The sequence below is a fragment of the Aythya marila genome (assembly GCF_965140915.1).
Source record: "Aythya marila genome assembly, chromosome: 9".
Classification (NCBI taxonomy): domain Eukaryota; kingdom Metazoa; phylum Chordata; class Aves; order Anseriformes; family Anatidae; genus Aythya; species Aythya marila.
In genome coordinates, this window is record NC_139050.1 from 10,467,688 (window position 1) to 10,482,420 (window position 14,733).

At 43.9% G+C, this 14,733-nt stretch overlaps 1 protein-coding gene across 8 annotated transcripts in view; it reads left to right on the forward strand.

Moving 5' to 3' along the window:
- Nucleotides 1-4,393: 4,393 nt before the first annotated feature.
- MAP3K13 (mitogen-activated protein kinase kinase kinase 13) overlaps nt 4,394-14,733 on the forward strand; it is a 72,364-nt gene continuing 62,024 nt past the window's right edge. For 4 of the 8 annotated variants that reach the window (XM_082767102.1, XM_082767101.1, XM_082767103.1 and 1 more), the window contains exons 1-3: nt 4,394-4,438; nt 11,028-11,112; nt 12,293-12,409. The gene's annotated coding sequence lies outside the window, so the exon portion shown is untranslated. Of the gene's footprint in view, nt 4,439-4,482; nt 4,684-11,027; nt 11,113-12,292; nt 12,410-14,733 lie in introns of those variants that run through there. The other 4 variants (XM_082767104.1, XM_082767106.1, XM_082767105.1 and 1 more) reach the window with 4 other exon arrangements.

Here is a 14,733-nt window from a genome sequence, read left to right on the forward strand (position 1 = left end):
AGCAGGACCCTTCTGAGCATGAATAAACATGGAAGAAAACAGTTTTCAGGAACAGAAGGCTCTGTGACTTTACAAATTCATAGAAAGGTTCCAGTAAATGTTTAAGGTTTGTTGTTTTAAGCTTTCTGTTTGTCTTTTATTTCTTTTAAAGACAGAGTTTGGTAACAAGAAGACAAAGTTTATTTAAGTTTATATGGTAGAGAGAATTAAAGTTTTCAGAGCTTTCTGTCAAATACTTAATGTGTTCTGTGCCGAGTTGTGCAAGGGCCTGAGCTTAAATGCAAACCTCAAAATGCAATTTCAAACCAGAAGAGAAAGAAGGGTGCATGGGCAGGCCCCAGATTAAGCTTCTTGGTGTTTGTATTTTTTTGTTTGTTTGTTGCTTTCCCCCCACCCCTTAGCTGTTTTCACAGCAGTCTGATCCAAGGCAATGCAGCCCTGCGGTATCTGATCTGATCTTGAGCACAGACAGCTGTGGGAAGAGGCTGCAGAGCCAGTTGGTGCAGTTAACATTGACAAAATGTAATCAAGACAATCAAGTTTCTTTCTGCAAGCTCTTGAGAAATTCACCAAGAGCTTGTACAGATAGAGCTTCTAAGGCTCTTTCACGTGGAGCAGTGCTCTTCCCTCCAGACCGCCTGGCAGTTTGTACCTTGATGAAAAACAGCTGTTGGCTATAAAGCCATGAGATGTGGTAACAGCTTTCTTAGCCTGCCAAAAGAAAACGTACCTAAAATACAGCTAAACTGGAATCTCAAAAATAGCTCATGTTCATGTTCTGCTAAAGACAGTCCTGGTCTTGTCTGCCTCTGCAACAGCTGATGCCATTTCAGAAGTAAACTATGATTATGTGAAGGCTTAATCTTGTGCAAAAAAAGACCGAGTAACTGAAGGTTTGCTCTCAACAGAACAAGAAGGCAGGGAGATAGTGGCGGATGTTCCTGTGAGCATTGTTGTGTTTTGTCAGCCCTTTGTTTACTGGTCTTTTGCCTACATAGTAGAGGTGTATCTCACACGATACACCACGTGCCCACTGCAGTTCTGGAGAAGTGAAAAGCTTTTCAAAAGGGGAATAACAATTCCTTAGAGACTCCATTACGAGAAATGGAAATGAGGAATATTCACCGAAGGACAGATTTCAATGAATATGGATGTTGTGTTCTGTCTGCCACCCCCCAGCATGTGCTGTGGTAAAGAAAAAGAACTCTGCTTCTTCTTGAGTTGGAGCACCACGAGTCTGGCAAGTCTCCTACAACCTCCTGGGATCATCAGCCTTGCTCAGAAAGTGCTGAACGATATAAAGAAATGCTTTACAGGAGGCTCAGGTTAATTTTTATTCCAGTTTACTGTTAATCCATGGTACTTCAGAAGATGCAGCTTGATTTGCTATAAACTTATTCACATGGAAAAAAAAATCCTGAAAAATGATTATTAGACCAGTTGAAAAAAACATGTCCATCTCTGGCCCCAAATGCATTTGAAAAGGAGGGACTGCAGTGATGTTGTATCAGCTGCAGGAGCAGTGGACTTCTGATGAAACTACTGAGGAATATGGGAGATCCAGCTAGCTGCATTGCACAATCCAAGCTGAGTTTTGTGGTAAAACCCATGGCTGCACTGATGGGAAGGGAGCTCTGAAAACTTACTTGATCTTGACAGCAACTGGTCTAAACAATGGGTTTAAATTACCCTCTGTTGTTGAAGTGGTAAGAGGGCCTGCTGAATTCAACAACTGTTTTCTGCTTTTCTTCTTACAGCTAAGATTATTGGGGGACTAGATTATTTGGGTAGATTATTTTCTGTAAAAAACAGCTGCTGATCTACTCACCTCTGATCTTTTGTCTGGTACACTGTCCTCTGCTCCAGGCTACCACCTTTCTTTATCTATGGTAAAAACAATATTGGTAAACATCTGGTCATCAAATAGTTTTCAAAGGCTTCTTTGGTTATGCCCACCCTGATGTGACCTCCTCTGCTAACTGTAAGGTCCTTTTCTAAACTGTTTCCCAAAACAGTGAGCTGGAGTTCACGGCCTCAGGGCTGGCAGATGTAACTTTGAAAGGCGCAGCTGGAGTAAGCGCAGCAACTACATCTACACAAGATGTGCTCCAAGACATACTGTGGGCTGTAAAATATCACCCTATCCTAAACTTCAGATTTCCACTGCAGAACCTCAGCTGTAGAAGGCTGTTCAGTTGTAGGAGGTTGTTTTAGCAATGAGCCACTTCATGTGATAGGCATATTTAAAAACTTCTCCTCCCTTCTGGGCATCTTCTTAGGCTTTTTTTCCTTTAGTGTAAAAGGTTTTAAATGCCTTGAAAACTTCACCTCCTGTTCTGTCTCCCAGACCAAGGCTAGGCTTAATTATAAATGCAGTATTTATCACTGTTAATAGGTGCTTAAAACCAGGCCTGTAGGTGCAGCACAGTTGTACCTCCGGTAAGTCACCACTGCTGCGTGCCCCTCAAAACAAGCAGCTCCTTTCTGTTGAGATGTGTGTGGAGAGCGCAGTGAGACAGTGTTCAGGGCAGGACAGCTAGCTGTCATACGGAGGCTTTGCTCTGTACTTTGTCTTCTTGAAATCACAAGCTACCCCTCTAAAAATCCCCAGGTCTGTCTTTTTTTTTTTTTTTTTTTTTTTATATACATAAACAGCAAAGCATGCAAAGCAAAAGCCATTGACACTTTTGCACACACAAAGCTGCTGTAACATATTTGTTAGCAATGTGCAAAACCACGATGTTTTCCATCAAGTCAGTGCCCTGTTCAGCATTTATTTCCCTCTCTATTGTTCTGCACAAACAAGCCATTTTAAGATTGAAATGATCGCTTTTAAGATAATTCAAAATTAAGGATCTCACGTTGTTCTGGCAGTGAGAACTCATCTGTCAGTTGTGTGCAATCGTCCAAACCTATTTCCTTTCATATTTAAGCTCGGATAATTGCATGGTTTCAAAGCAACACCTTCTGGCAAGCCGCGGTATTGCTTGTGCCGGCAGACACCTTCCTCTTGGAGTTACTTGGGACAAAACAGCGACAGCACAGCGGCCTTCAGAGATGGTACCTGCTTGCTTAGCGAGCGCGATGCAGTCTGATTGACTTGATTACTGCGGCTTCCACCGGCAGAGAAATACACACGGGGAGCGTTTTCCAGATTTTTTTTGGGTGAGCAAACATAAGCACTTAGTGTTGTCACACAGATAGAGTTGTCTTTTTTGTTTGTTTATACTACGCAGGCTAGTTTACAGGGAATAGTATCACCCAAAACAATACAGGACTTCATTCAAAAAACGGAAGTCCATGAACAAATGATGCTTGCTATCATGCCTGTATATTAGTGTATATTAGACATTAGTGGTCCTTCTTACTTTTCCTTCTTATTTTACTCCCTTCTACAGCTCACTATAAAACTGACTGGCAGAAAATTGAAGTGTGAATGAAAATTCAGAACATTTTCAGAAAACATTATTAATTAAAGTATCAGTTTGGGGTACCCTAGTCCACTAGCATTGAAGCAATGCCATTGTCCTTATGAACAAGCAGAAATACTATGATGTGGAAGCATTGTAGAAAAGCACTATTGAAGATTACAGTTCCTGTAGAATCTACACACGGTTTAAGCATTGTTGTAAGGTATTAGTATCACCATGAGACATCAGACATAAGCAAATGGGAATCAGATGTGAGGAACTCCAGGGGATTTATACAGAAGGCTGAGATACGATGTAAATGTTCATATACACACTATAAATAAAAGCGACACAAGCAGTTGTAGAGGGACGTTTCTTCAAGAAGACAATAAAATCGTCAATAACAATGATAAAAAGATACACGGAATCAATCAGTGTTTCTGCTCCCTGTTCCAGGCTGCAGGATGACTGTGGATGTACCACTAACAAAACTGCAGTAAAGTCCAGCGGTGAATCACAATGTTAAAAGCACCTGTCCAAGACTGACATCTTAATACCCACTTTGGCTACATAGGCTGCATCCTAACATTTTGGGAGGACTGGTGCGAAAGTTTGGCATTTTGGGCTGGCGTCACCAGCTGTCTCCAACAGCAGGGGAAACCTCAGGTCCTGCGAAAACCATCAGCGTGAGGAACACCAGCTTCGGGTGACATTTCCCGTAGCCCCCTCCCTGGTGCTGCATCTGCCGTAAACCCTCACAAAGAAATATAAACAGTCACAAATGCTGGGAAGGCCTCGGGGGGAAGGGAAAAGGGGACAGGGGCTGCTCCCAGCCCCCGGCCCGGCCGTTCCCGGGGTCCCTGCGCGGCCCCAAGATGTCGGCGGCTGCCGGCCCACGGCTGCGCCCTGCCGGCGGCGCGGCCCCGGAAGCGGCGGGGCGGTGCTCGGGGGCCCGGCCCGGTGGGGCGGTGCTGTACCGAGCCGTGCAGAGCCGAGCCGAGCCGCCGGCTTCGGGACACCGTGCCCAGGTAACGGGGGTGGCCGGGGTGAGGGCGGCGGGGATAGGGCTGGGCGCTGCTGCCCGCTCGGGGGTGGCGTGGGGCGGCACGGCGCGGAGCCCCGGTGCCCCCCGGTCCCTCCCGGTTGTCTCGCAGCGCTCCCCGCTTGTCCCCCGCTGTCCCTCCCGCAGTGAAAGCAGCATTTTGGCGTCTCTGGGAGCTTCCCCCCCCGGGGCAGGAGCTGTTTCTCAGTCCCACGGAGAAGCGAGGTGCCGGTAAGGAGCTCTCGAGGCAGGTGTGGCAGGGGATGGTCTCCCCCGTCCCCGGGAAGGAGGCAGCGCTCAGCCAGCTCTTCGCACAGGATCCGGAGCGAATCGTCTCCGAGTTAAGGCTGTGGCGTCTGTCGCGACCCTGTCGGAGCAAAACGTATCGCAGGCGATCGGCGGGTCAAAATAAGTCCGCGCGGGCTGCTGTGGGTTTGTGCCGTGCTCAGTTAAAAAAGTGCAGGCAGTAATTTTGGTGCTTCGTGGTAAGTTTGGAAGAGCGAAAGGGGCGGCTTTAGCTGGCACCTTGCCTGGCCTCAGCTGATGAAGGGAGAGCAGGGGTAGTGGCGTGAGGGGAGGTGGCCCCCGGCCTCCCCGCGGGCACAGCCTGCTGCCTCCAGCCTGTTTTTATGAGGGGGATGGAGATGGGAGCAAACAGTGTACTTGCAAGCCTTGTGCAATGAAAATGAGGTTTTGGGAGTAAATGGTCAGGACCTGTCATCCTCCTTTTATGGGAGTTTTGCGGCTTGAATCTGCTAAGATCACATTGTGGCTTCATTTGCGTTTCTCATGTCCTCTGGTTACATGACTTCACAGGTAGACTGGTCTTAGCACACTGATCGTGTTGTCAAAGCAGAGCAAAAAAAAATAAAATAAAGAGAAATGCTTTCAGCAGTCATTCTGAGGTGTTTTTGAACCCTGACCTGACTGCTCCAAGCAGCCTGGGAGATGCGAAAGCTTGTGTTTCTGGGAACTGTCAGGAAGGGTGGGAGGTGATGTGGAGGTGGCCCTGTGCACCTCTTTCCTGCTCTCCAACTACCCAGTTTCATTGCCTCTTGTGTGCAGCAGGTATCAAGGGTTGTGTGGCCGGCTGGGTTCGTATCTGGCCAGCAATTAGCACCAGATAGAAAGCGAAGTGAGCGAGCTGACGGGCTGCCTGTATTGCTGCTGGTGCCTGTAGAAGGGAGAGGCAGGCCCGCCCACTGAGGCTGGGGCATGGCTCAAAATCAGTTAAGCTGCTCGTGGAAGTGCACCCTGAGGCTGTGGTTCCTTGGACAGGTGAGCTGGCCAAGTGGTTCTGTTTTATTATCTTCTGAGACTGGAAGATCTTGTTCCCTGTTCACCTCCAGGTCCTAGTCAGGACATTTAGGTAAAAGTTCTGCAGTACTGTCTGCCTCCTTGTTTCACGATGTGGCTGATAGTCTCAGCCTCCTCACGCCTGACTTTTTTCAGGAAATAAACTAAATCAAACTAATGCTTCTACTTCTTAAAAAAAAAAAAAAAAAAAAAAAAAGTTACTTTTTTTAAGGATGGCATCAAAGTTACTTTTTTTTTTTTTTAAAAGATGTCGTACATGTTACCTTAAGTATACAGGGCTAGAAATGTAGCATTGCATAATTTTAGAAATTTACCTGTAGTAATTATCACCAGTAACTGCACTAGACTCATGGTTGAAACAGGTGTTCAGTTTCAGAGAACAAAAGCAGTTCTTGGTAAACGCAAAGATAGGAGTACTTGCCAAAAAAATAAGTAAACTGTGCTTAGATACAGAAAACAGGTGGATAAACAATTGAAATGTAGTAAACAGGTAATTTTAGTCTCAGTTGCTGTGTTTTGATCTGAACTTTGTTTCATGAGTGGTTTGAGAAAGATCTTTGCCTGGAAATATCACAAAAGGTGAGAATATTAGCAGTAGTTTACTTTAGAGGCATACAAGGAATAATTCTGGGATCTAACCAAATCGGTTACACTTAAAAAATCAGCTGAAATCTGTGCTAGCACAGATTTCCATAGATTTATCCAAATATTATTGGAGAATATATACTTCTTGTAAAGCTGAAGAGCTTTACATAAGAGTTTGTGACAAAGTTTAATAGCAGAATTGCAGTGGTAAAGTGGTTGAAAAAGTGCTGAGTTTTTCTTAATTTGTAAACGATTTCTGAACTGTTTCTTCTGCCCCTCTCGTGAACCTGTTCTGGAGTATACATCACATTGCTCAGAAATTGCAATATGCTTCTGTGGGAATGTTTTCTTTTAGGTCATTTATTAAGTTTATTAGAACTGAATCTTAGCTACTGTTCGTGTAGAATTTGTCCATACAACTTCTCATAAAGAAGATAAATCGCCATTTGTTATTCTTGGTGAGAAAAGATAGTGTAAGATTTAATAAGCTACTGTATCATACTCCAGGTGGGTCCCTGTGGTACAGTGCCCAAGTTAAATATTTACCTGCTGTATAGGACTTTGGCCCTGCGTAACCCTTGCCAAACACCAGCACTGTAGCCAGAAGGAAAGCAGCAAAGATAATGGCACGGTAAAACTTGTCCCCGTCTAGACTGGAGCCGGTCTCGCTGGGCACAGAGACAGCGAGTGGTCACAGCGGGCTCAGCCTGGTAACGCTTGTAATGATAAACCCGGAGTCTCAACACCTTATGTCTGTCTTTCCTGTCTCCACGGAAAATAAACATTAATTAAAATGGCATTTCAAGAAAAGTATGAAGTGAAAATATAAAAAATATTATTATTATTATTATTATTTTTTTAGTGTTTTTTAGCTATGGAAGCATCAACCACCACACAGTGTGCTCTTGTTGAGTGCTGGTGGGCTCTGCTGCAGGGGGTGGCAACAGCCCCTCTCTGTCACTCTGTAGGTAGTGAAATGACGGGAATCTGCGGTCTCCTAGCTGCTGGCACGTCTGGTGATCCTTTCTGGTCTTGCTCTTGTTTGTACTTAAACATACCTTTAGCTGGAGGAAATTCTGTGTGCCAGTAGAGAGTGCAGAGGCCTGGGGCTTCTGAGGCCATTCCTTCCAGCACAGAAGACTCTTTGTTTCTTTTACAAACATTATCATTTTTGGAGAAAAAAAACAAACACAACACATTTCTCTTTCTTGTAAAGATTCCCTTTAAAATAGGAACTAAGCAAAAGCAGTTGAGTATTTTGGGCCTGCTCCATGCCTCTCTTCTTGCTGTTGTAGGCTTTTTTGCAAAGGTCTAAAATCTGGTTGATAAACTGCCTTGAAAAGGGAGGAATTCCTCTGGAACTGATGAGATTAGATGTGTTCCTCGGTGATGTGGCATGTTTCATTCTTGAGTGCTTTGCTATGGGGAGCTCAGCATGTGACGCTGAAAGCTGTATAATAGAGAACTCATTTTTCTAGCTGAGAGGCTTTGTAAGTGGGAGGCGTCTTAGACTTTATTTGCTAGTGGGGAATAGGAGCTTCCAGCTAGTCAGAGGTTGGTACCAAAAAAAAACCCACCCAAAACAACAAACAATACCAAAAATAACTAGTTATGCATGGTGCTTTAGGTAAAGGAATTTCTGCATGCCTTAGTGGTAAAATGTTTTTGAATTATTTACATGGGGGATAATAAGTTATTTTAAGGTGTTTTTTTTTTTTTTTTTTTTGGTAAGTCTGGTTCGCTGTCAGAATCCAATTCTGGGAAGATTTCCATGCTATCGGAATGATGTTGGGTTTGTCATGGGGACTGGGACTTCATTTGCTTCAGTTGTTTTGGTTCAACAGAAGAAACGTTTTGATTTAGATGTAGGATTGGGTTGGTAAGCCCTGCCTTTTTACTAACTCGTTTTGAAGCTGTTTCCCTAGATGTGATGGACTTGAATCGCCCCTGGCTCAGTCTGTGCGTGTTCTGGAACATGCATCACAGAGCTGTCTGAGAGAGCCTGTGGAGTGAGAGGTCGCTCGGGTTTTTAGTGTTTGTCATCTTTTACTGCTTTGGGAGTTTAATGCAGCAATGTGGTTCACCTCAGGTGTGTTTATATTAAAATCTTGGTTTCAAAGGTGCGTGGATGCTTAGCGAAACCGAGATCAGGATTTAGTCTGACCTCCAGATGGTGGTCAGAGGATTACTTCAAGAGCTGATTATGAGAGTGTTCTTTGTATAAGTCCCATGCCTAACTGAATAGTTACATCACAAAGATTTTTCTTTAATGACTCATCAGGCAATTTAGTGTGTGTGGGGAAAAAACTCTTAACTTTCTGATGAAACTTGTTTTTCCTTTAGCCCATCTGGCTCATACTGAGCTGTACCCCAGCACTTGCAGGCTATTTTAGTGAGTGTTCATTTCCTGACTCTGAAAATGACATCTATAGTATCTTTGTTGTCTGGATATCTTTCCCTGCATGTGTGGCCTACATTTGTCCTTGCATTCATCTGCTGAGTGAGCGTACTGCTGCGGTGGGAACTGTGAGCAAAGCCCATTGTTCACGGTGTATTTAGATGTAGACTCCGCTGCGAGAGCGCGTGTGATTTTTGAAGTTCCCTAGTGGAGAAGGTAGCCAGCATGCCCAGCTTCAGAGTCAAGCCAAGGGGAACGTACCAGCACAAGCAGCAAGTTGATGAGAAACAGATTTGCCCGACAAATCACAGGTACAGGCTGATGCCCTGGCTCCTGCAGCTCCGGGTTGCTGCTGGCGTGCTCATGCGGCTGCACGGTCGCCGTCTCATTCAGTGCCTGCTGCTGTAGCCACTGCAGTTTGGGCCTTTGCTGTGTGTCAGGATGGGTCAGTGCTAGAGGGGGGTGAAGTTTCCTCAGTTATCAGTCCCTGTGTATCACTTGGGTGCTGCTGGAAGAGCAGTTTCCCACTGGTGCTGTGTTTCTAGCACTGCTGCTGGCTTCACATCAGCCCGACACTTGAGTGTTGGAGGAGGTGGAGGAGTTGGGCTCTCATGCAGGTGGCCAAGGGCCACAGCAGGTAGCAGACTGACTTCTGACTTCTCCTTAACATCCTTTGTTTTCCGACTGTTTGTCTTGACAACCTGAATGCTGAAGTTCGTGGTGTTGCTCAGTGGCACCATGACTCCCCTCAGGGAATGAGAAATGTTTACAGGGCTTTTAGTCACTGCTGCTGGGAGCGCTCCTCTCTCCCCGTGCCTTCCCAGGTGGTGGTTAGCACAGCTTATAGGTGACTAGGAGTACTTTGACCTTCTGGTTCACTTATAAATACAGTACTTTTTTATGGCTTATTTACATTCCTCAAGGTACTGTGCCCTGTAGTTTCGATGTAATTGCCTGTCTGTAATGGGAGGAAATACTGCTGCTGGTTAACTGATGTGTTGTGCTTCTGTGCTTAGAGACTCCTCCTGCAGCCCAGGGGGCAGAAAATTGTTCAAAGGTGTCAGCTGTGAGCAAGGAGATGATTTTTTGTGTTCAATAATCCCTTGCTCATTCCTGGGGGCAAGAACTGCTGGGGAGAAATAATGCAACCTGTGCATGGGAGTTGTTCAGTACAGTTATGTCTGGGAGCTCGGTAAGATGACCAGGTAGCCAGTTGACTGAAGAGGACTGTATGTCTGACCCCAAATAGGCTGGGGCTGTATGTCTGACCCCAAACAGGCTGCTCCTCAGGGTTCTGCAAGATGTGATGTGTTGTGGTGCCTCAAATAATGGACGGATGCTCTTGTTGATTCCCTCCTGGCCAAGGGATCCTGGACCCTTCTGCCTATTTTTTGGGAGGCCCACATGGTTACAGGACCAACAGACAGCTCAAACTTCAGATTCATGTATTGGATTGCACAGACTGAGTGCCAGATCGTTCTTGACACTTAAAACGGTCTACTTTTTCTCCAGTAAGAGAGTGTCATTGTTACAAAGAAAAATGTTAGTAGAAAGCCTGCCCGGCCAAAAGGCTGGCTTCCCTTTGTGTTCGATGAGTTCACTGTCTCTTTCAGAGCTTAGAATACTTCATACTCCTCATTTCTTATTCTTTCCCAGTAAGTCATGCTCTTTCCTGTTTGTAATATTTCATTTCAGTCTTTTTCGGAAACCTCACATCTCCAAGGCATAGATGCTATACACTTGTTTCCCAACACCTATTGCATGTTGAGAGAATACTTTTTTGCTTAATTAGAGGACAAAATTTTTCCAGATGCTCTTTGAAATCACTACTGAAAGAGCGAGGCTATTGCCAGAGTCACTTGGAGGTGCATTAGAGACTCTCAGGAGCTTGTTTATGCTCTGTGTGATGAGAGATATTCCTTGTCCTCTTTTCCCCCGGGCCAGTTTAAATTATGCTGATAGTATTAATGAAGAACGCTTCCAAGTCTGATATCACTCCGAACACACCTCCAGGTTTTTGCTGTAGATACTTACCAAGCACTGGGATTTTGCAGAGTCATCCAGGAATGAAACTGCATTTTGTTGAGCTGTACTAGGATTGTGGTTTGCATGGAGGACTCTGATGCTTTTTTCTGGATTCTCCGAGTGAGTAGCTCCAAGCAGGGCTCTGCAAGCATGCTGTGTGCGCTCAGTTACCTGAGGAAAGTTGCTTTGAAGAGGCTGACATTCTTTAATCTATGTTGCTTGACACTCCACTCTCCTTCTCTTTTTGCAGTTCTTTCAAACTCCAGCAGCCAGGTGAGAAGAACTGTGAGTCTGGGACGTAGGCAAAGCCTCTGTACCTGTAAGCCTGCAAAGAGGTATGGGGCTTGCCCTGCAGATACAGCCAAGGGGGGAAAAGCTCTTGGGAAGATCACATCCCAAGCAGTGGAGTGTGGCAGCTGAGCTGTAGTTCTTGGGAAGTAGCTGTGTTTTCCTAGGCTTCCTGCCTGGTGGGAACCTTGAGAATGTGACCTGAGTAAACTAGAACAGATGGAGGGTTTCACTGCCCTGAATAGCATTGTGACTTTTTCATGGACGCTTGCAAAAGGGCAGGCTACAGAATATTGATAACAGGAACTGCAGGACATGCTGTGTTGAATTTTTATCTGCCTAAATAGCTGCTAGTCCAATTCCATTAATGCTTGCATATTTAATAAACTTTTAATGTTGGATTTTAATGAGTTGGCAGTTATCTCTGAACATCCAGCTGCAGCAGTCACACAGTCGAGGAGGCTCTCAAATGCAGATTTTTTTCAGAAGACGTGGCCTTTTCTTGGGCAGGCAGCACTTCACAGGCCATAGCATGCTTTGCTTTAGCCTGTGCTGATGATGTGCTTCAACAATGAATTTCCTAATGGGGGAACTTTTGTGGGGGAGGAATCTTAAAAAGCTGAGTGTAAGAGAACATGACCTTGGTTAATCTCACAGTGAACCATTTATCTACCTGGGTTAATTCTTGCCGGAGATCTAAATGTTTTGGCTGCAAAATGGGGCCTGTTAAGGAATTTGTTTCTAATGTGGCATTTGCTCATTTACAATCCAAATGTTTTGGATTTGTCTTTTCAGCTTTATTTTCAAACATCTGTCCAACTCCTCAAAACACCAAACAGGGTAAAAAGTGCCCTCATTGTGTAGCACAGTTGTACTTGAGTGTCCCTAATGAGGTTAAGGAAGCTAATCTATTGTTGATGAGACCTTGGTAAAACTGAGCAGAAAAGTCCAGCGTTACTATTTCCAAGATAAGCCCAACATTCTCAGTTTGCTACTTTAACATAGATATTAAATACATAAACCGTGAGGGTTGCAGAGGTAAAGATTGGAGCCTTTACTGCCATTTGTCAGCATAGCTGTTCAGTAACTGGAGCCAACAGTTTGGTTTCAGGTGACCTTTCAGTATGTGCCAGGTAAAAAGCAGGAAAAACGTAATGTTTATGTAACACAGTATTGCTGTCTGTGAGAGAGCTGTATTTTAAACAGAGGTTCTTTTTATATCTCCAGAATACCAGTTTCTGAGAGGAACGGCAAAGAAATTTAACTGCAAAAACTGATGGACCATTGCATCTTCCAAAATGAGCCTTTTCACGCTTTTCTACTGGGAGCTAGAATGTCGTGAAGGTGAGTAGGTTTTGTCTGTGACGGATGAACTGTTTAATGTCTTGGGCCCTGACCATCAGTTTTCTCAGAGTTAAGACAGCCCTCGATTCAGCTTAGTGTGCACAGGAACGGCACAGCCTACGGAAGCATATTTGTGAGGCGACTTATTTTGTCATTGGAAGAAATATCTAGGAAGCAGGTGCATTTTCTGCCTTGTCCATTAATTATCATTAATTTGGAAACTCTTGAAGAAATGGAGTGCTTAGTGAAAGAGGTAAACCATGGGAAAGAGCATGGATATTTTTTGGAGGGTGGAGGATGAACAAGTGTTTTACTTGCAGGATGAGGAAGTTAAGTTTGAAAGACAAATTTCAGTTTGCTGAATGTATTAAATTAGGTAAGGCTTTTTAAAGTTCTGTTCCAATCATACCTCAAGTGATGTTATCAGCATTCAGAGTAGCTGAAGAAGGCTGCCTGCTGTCACAGACAATAAGTTAATATCCCCAAAGTAAAGAACATAGTGCTTCAATGAAATTAAATCCATTTTATTTTGTAGAGTTTGTGGTATCTTTTTGTTATTTTTGTACTCATACCCTCTAGGGCTGTAGGCAGTGACCGTGCAGTATTGTTTTAAAATTCTTTAATAACAGAAATCAAAATGGGAAGTCACAAACAGTTGAGGTTTAAAACATCTTGATTTAGACTTTACTGTCACTTTATGTAAACACATACAAGGAAGCCGTGAGCCTGTGTAAGTCCAAGTTTGCTTGCCTAGTGGTATCAATTTTGATTAATTTACTTAGGCTAGTAAAGTTGCTTTTCTGTTAGTTAGCTTATTGATAATTACATTTTCTCTCTTTTTAATATGAACTGCCCAGAACTGATTAACTCAAAGCTAATACTGCAGTGTGAAAGGTGAAAAATGCATCTAGGTGTTTGCCAGCTGTCATTCGGTCTGCGTGGAAATTGTTTCAAAATGCCCAGTGCTGGAGTCACAGGCCTCCCGTGTGTGAATACTGCACACTGTGGGAAGAAAGCCTGCTAGAAGTTCAGCCTACAATGGACTCAGTTTTCCTGTGTTTTTGCAGATTTGAAGCTCTGTGTCCTGTTACCCATGTGAGTTTCTGAAATATTTGTATATGGAGCAGTGCTGAGAGTACCCTCTCTTGTGAGTGTGGTACTTGACAGAGGCAGGGCCATGCAGTAGGAGGGGGCCTTCCTACTGGAGAAGGAGAAGACGTGTAGCTGGAGAGATACTGTGCATGTTCCTTTGTGCTGTTTGGTCTCTCGTAGCTGGAGAGAGAAGTACTGTGCACGTTCATTTGCACTATTTGGTCTCTGTATAATCTGCACGATTCTACATGAAAGGATAACAAACTGAAACCCCCAAACCAAAAAGTGTTGCTAAGGTCTAAAACCTTGTCCTGCGTTAGCCCTGGGTGACAGTGATCTAGCTTTAGTCCTGGGCCCATGCTCCTCAGTCAGAAGCTTTGTTTCTGGTTTGTTTTCATTAATGGTAAGTGTGTAGCAATAGATGTCCCTGATGGCTGTGTTTGGGGAAAAAGTGTTACCAAAATGCTCAGTTGACTTCAGTTTTTATTTTTGAGCATCTCTTTTTTGTTTCTCAGCTAGGACAACTGGATTTTGAGCTTTTGTAACGTGTAGTTAGATACTGAGAACTCCGGGAAGACTTTAAGTAGGATCTTGCTGTTGATATTTCATGCTTTCTACCTAATAACGTGGAAGCTAATCTAATGCTACAGAAGAGTAAGACGCTTTCTAAGAGTTTTAAGTTGAGTATTTTATATCTATATGGAAAAACAACAATTCTTTTTCTTGTACTGCTTGCAGTCTAAACATTTAAGACACTGTTGAACTTGGAGTGCCCTAGTTTTTTTCCACATTATGCGTTCATTATATGTAAAGAGGCTGTGAATGGCTGCATATTTATAACAATCTTCAGTTATTTTTGGAGGGAAGGATCTTTTAAATTTGGTCTATGAATCCTGCACAAGTAACTGTATGTGAATATCTAACTAAAAACTACTTGTGACATTTGAGTGGTTGTGGAAGTTGGTAGTTACACTGATGCTGTTTGTGAGCGGGTGAAGGGTGGTTGGAAGGTTAAAAAAAAATGTCATCTGTGAATCCTTTTGTTGGAAAATCTGGAAAACTAGGGAGTGCAATTTGGAAATATTTTTACTGGTGTAGTCTGTACTTTTGTATTGATGTAGATGAACAGAAACACCACCTTCCTTTTGCTCTCTTTCTTCTCCTTTTACATCTTGATGAAAAGTGCACCTCTCCTCTCTGGATAAAGGTTGTGCAACACAGTGAGAAAAGGG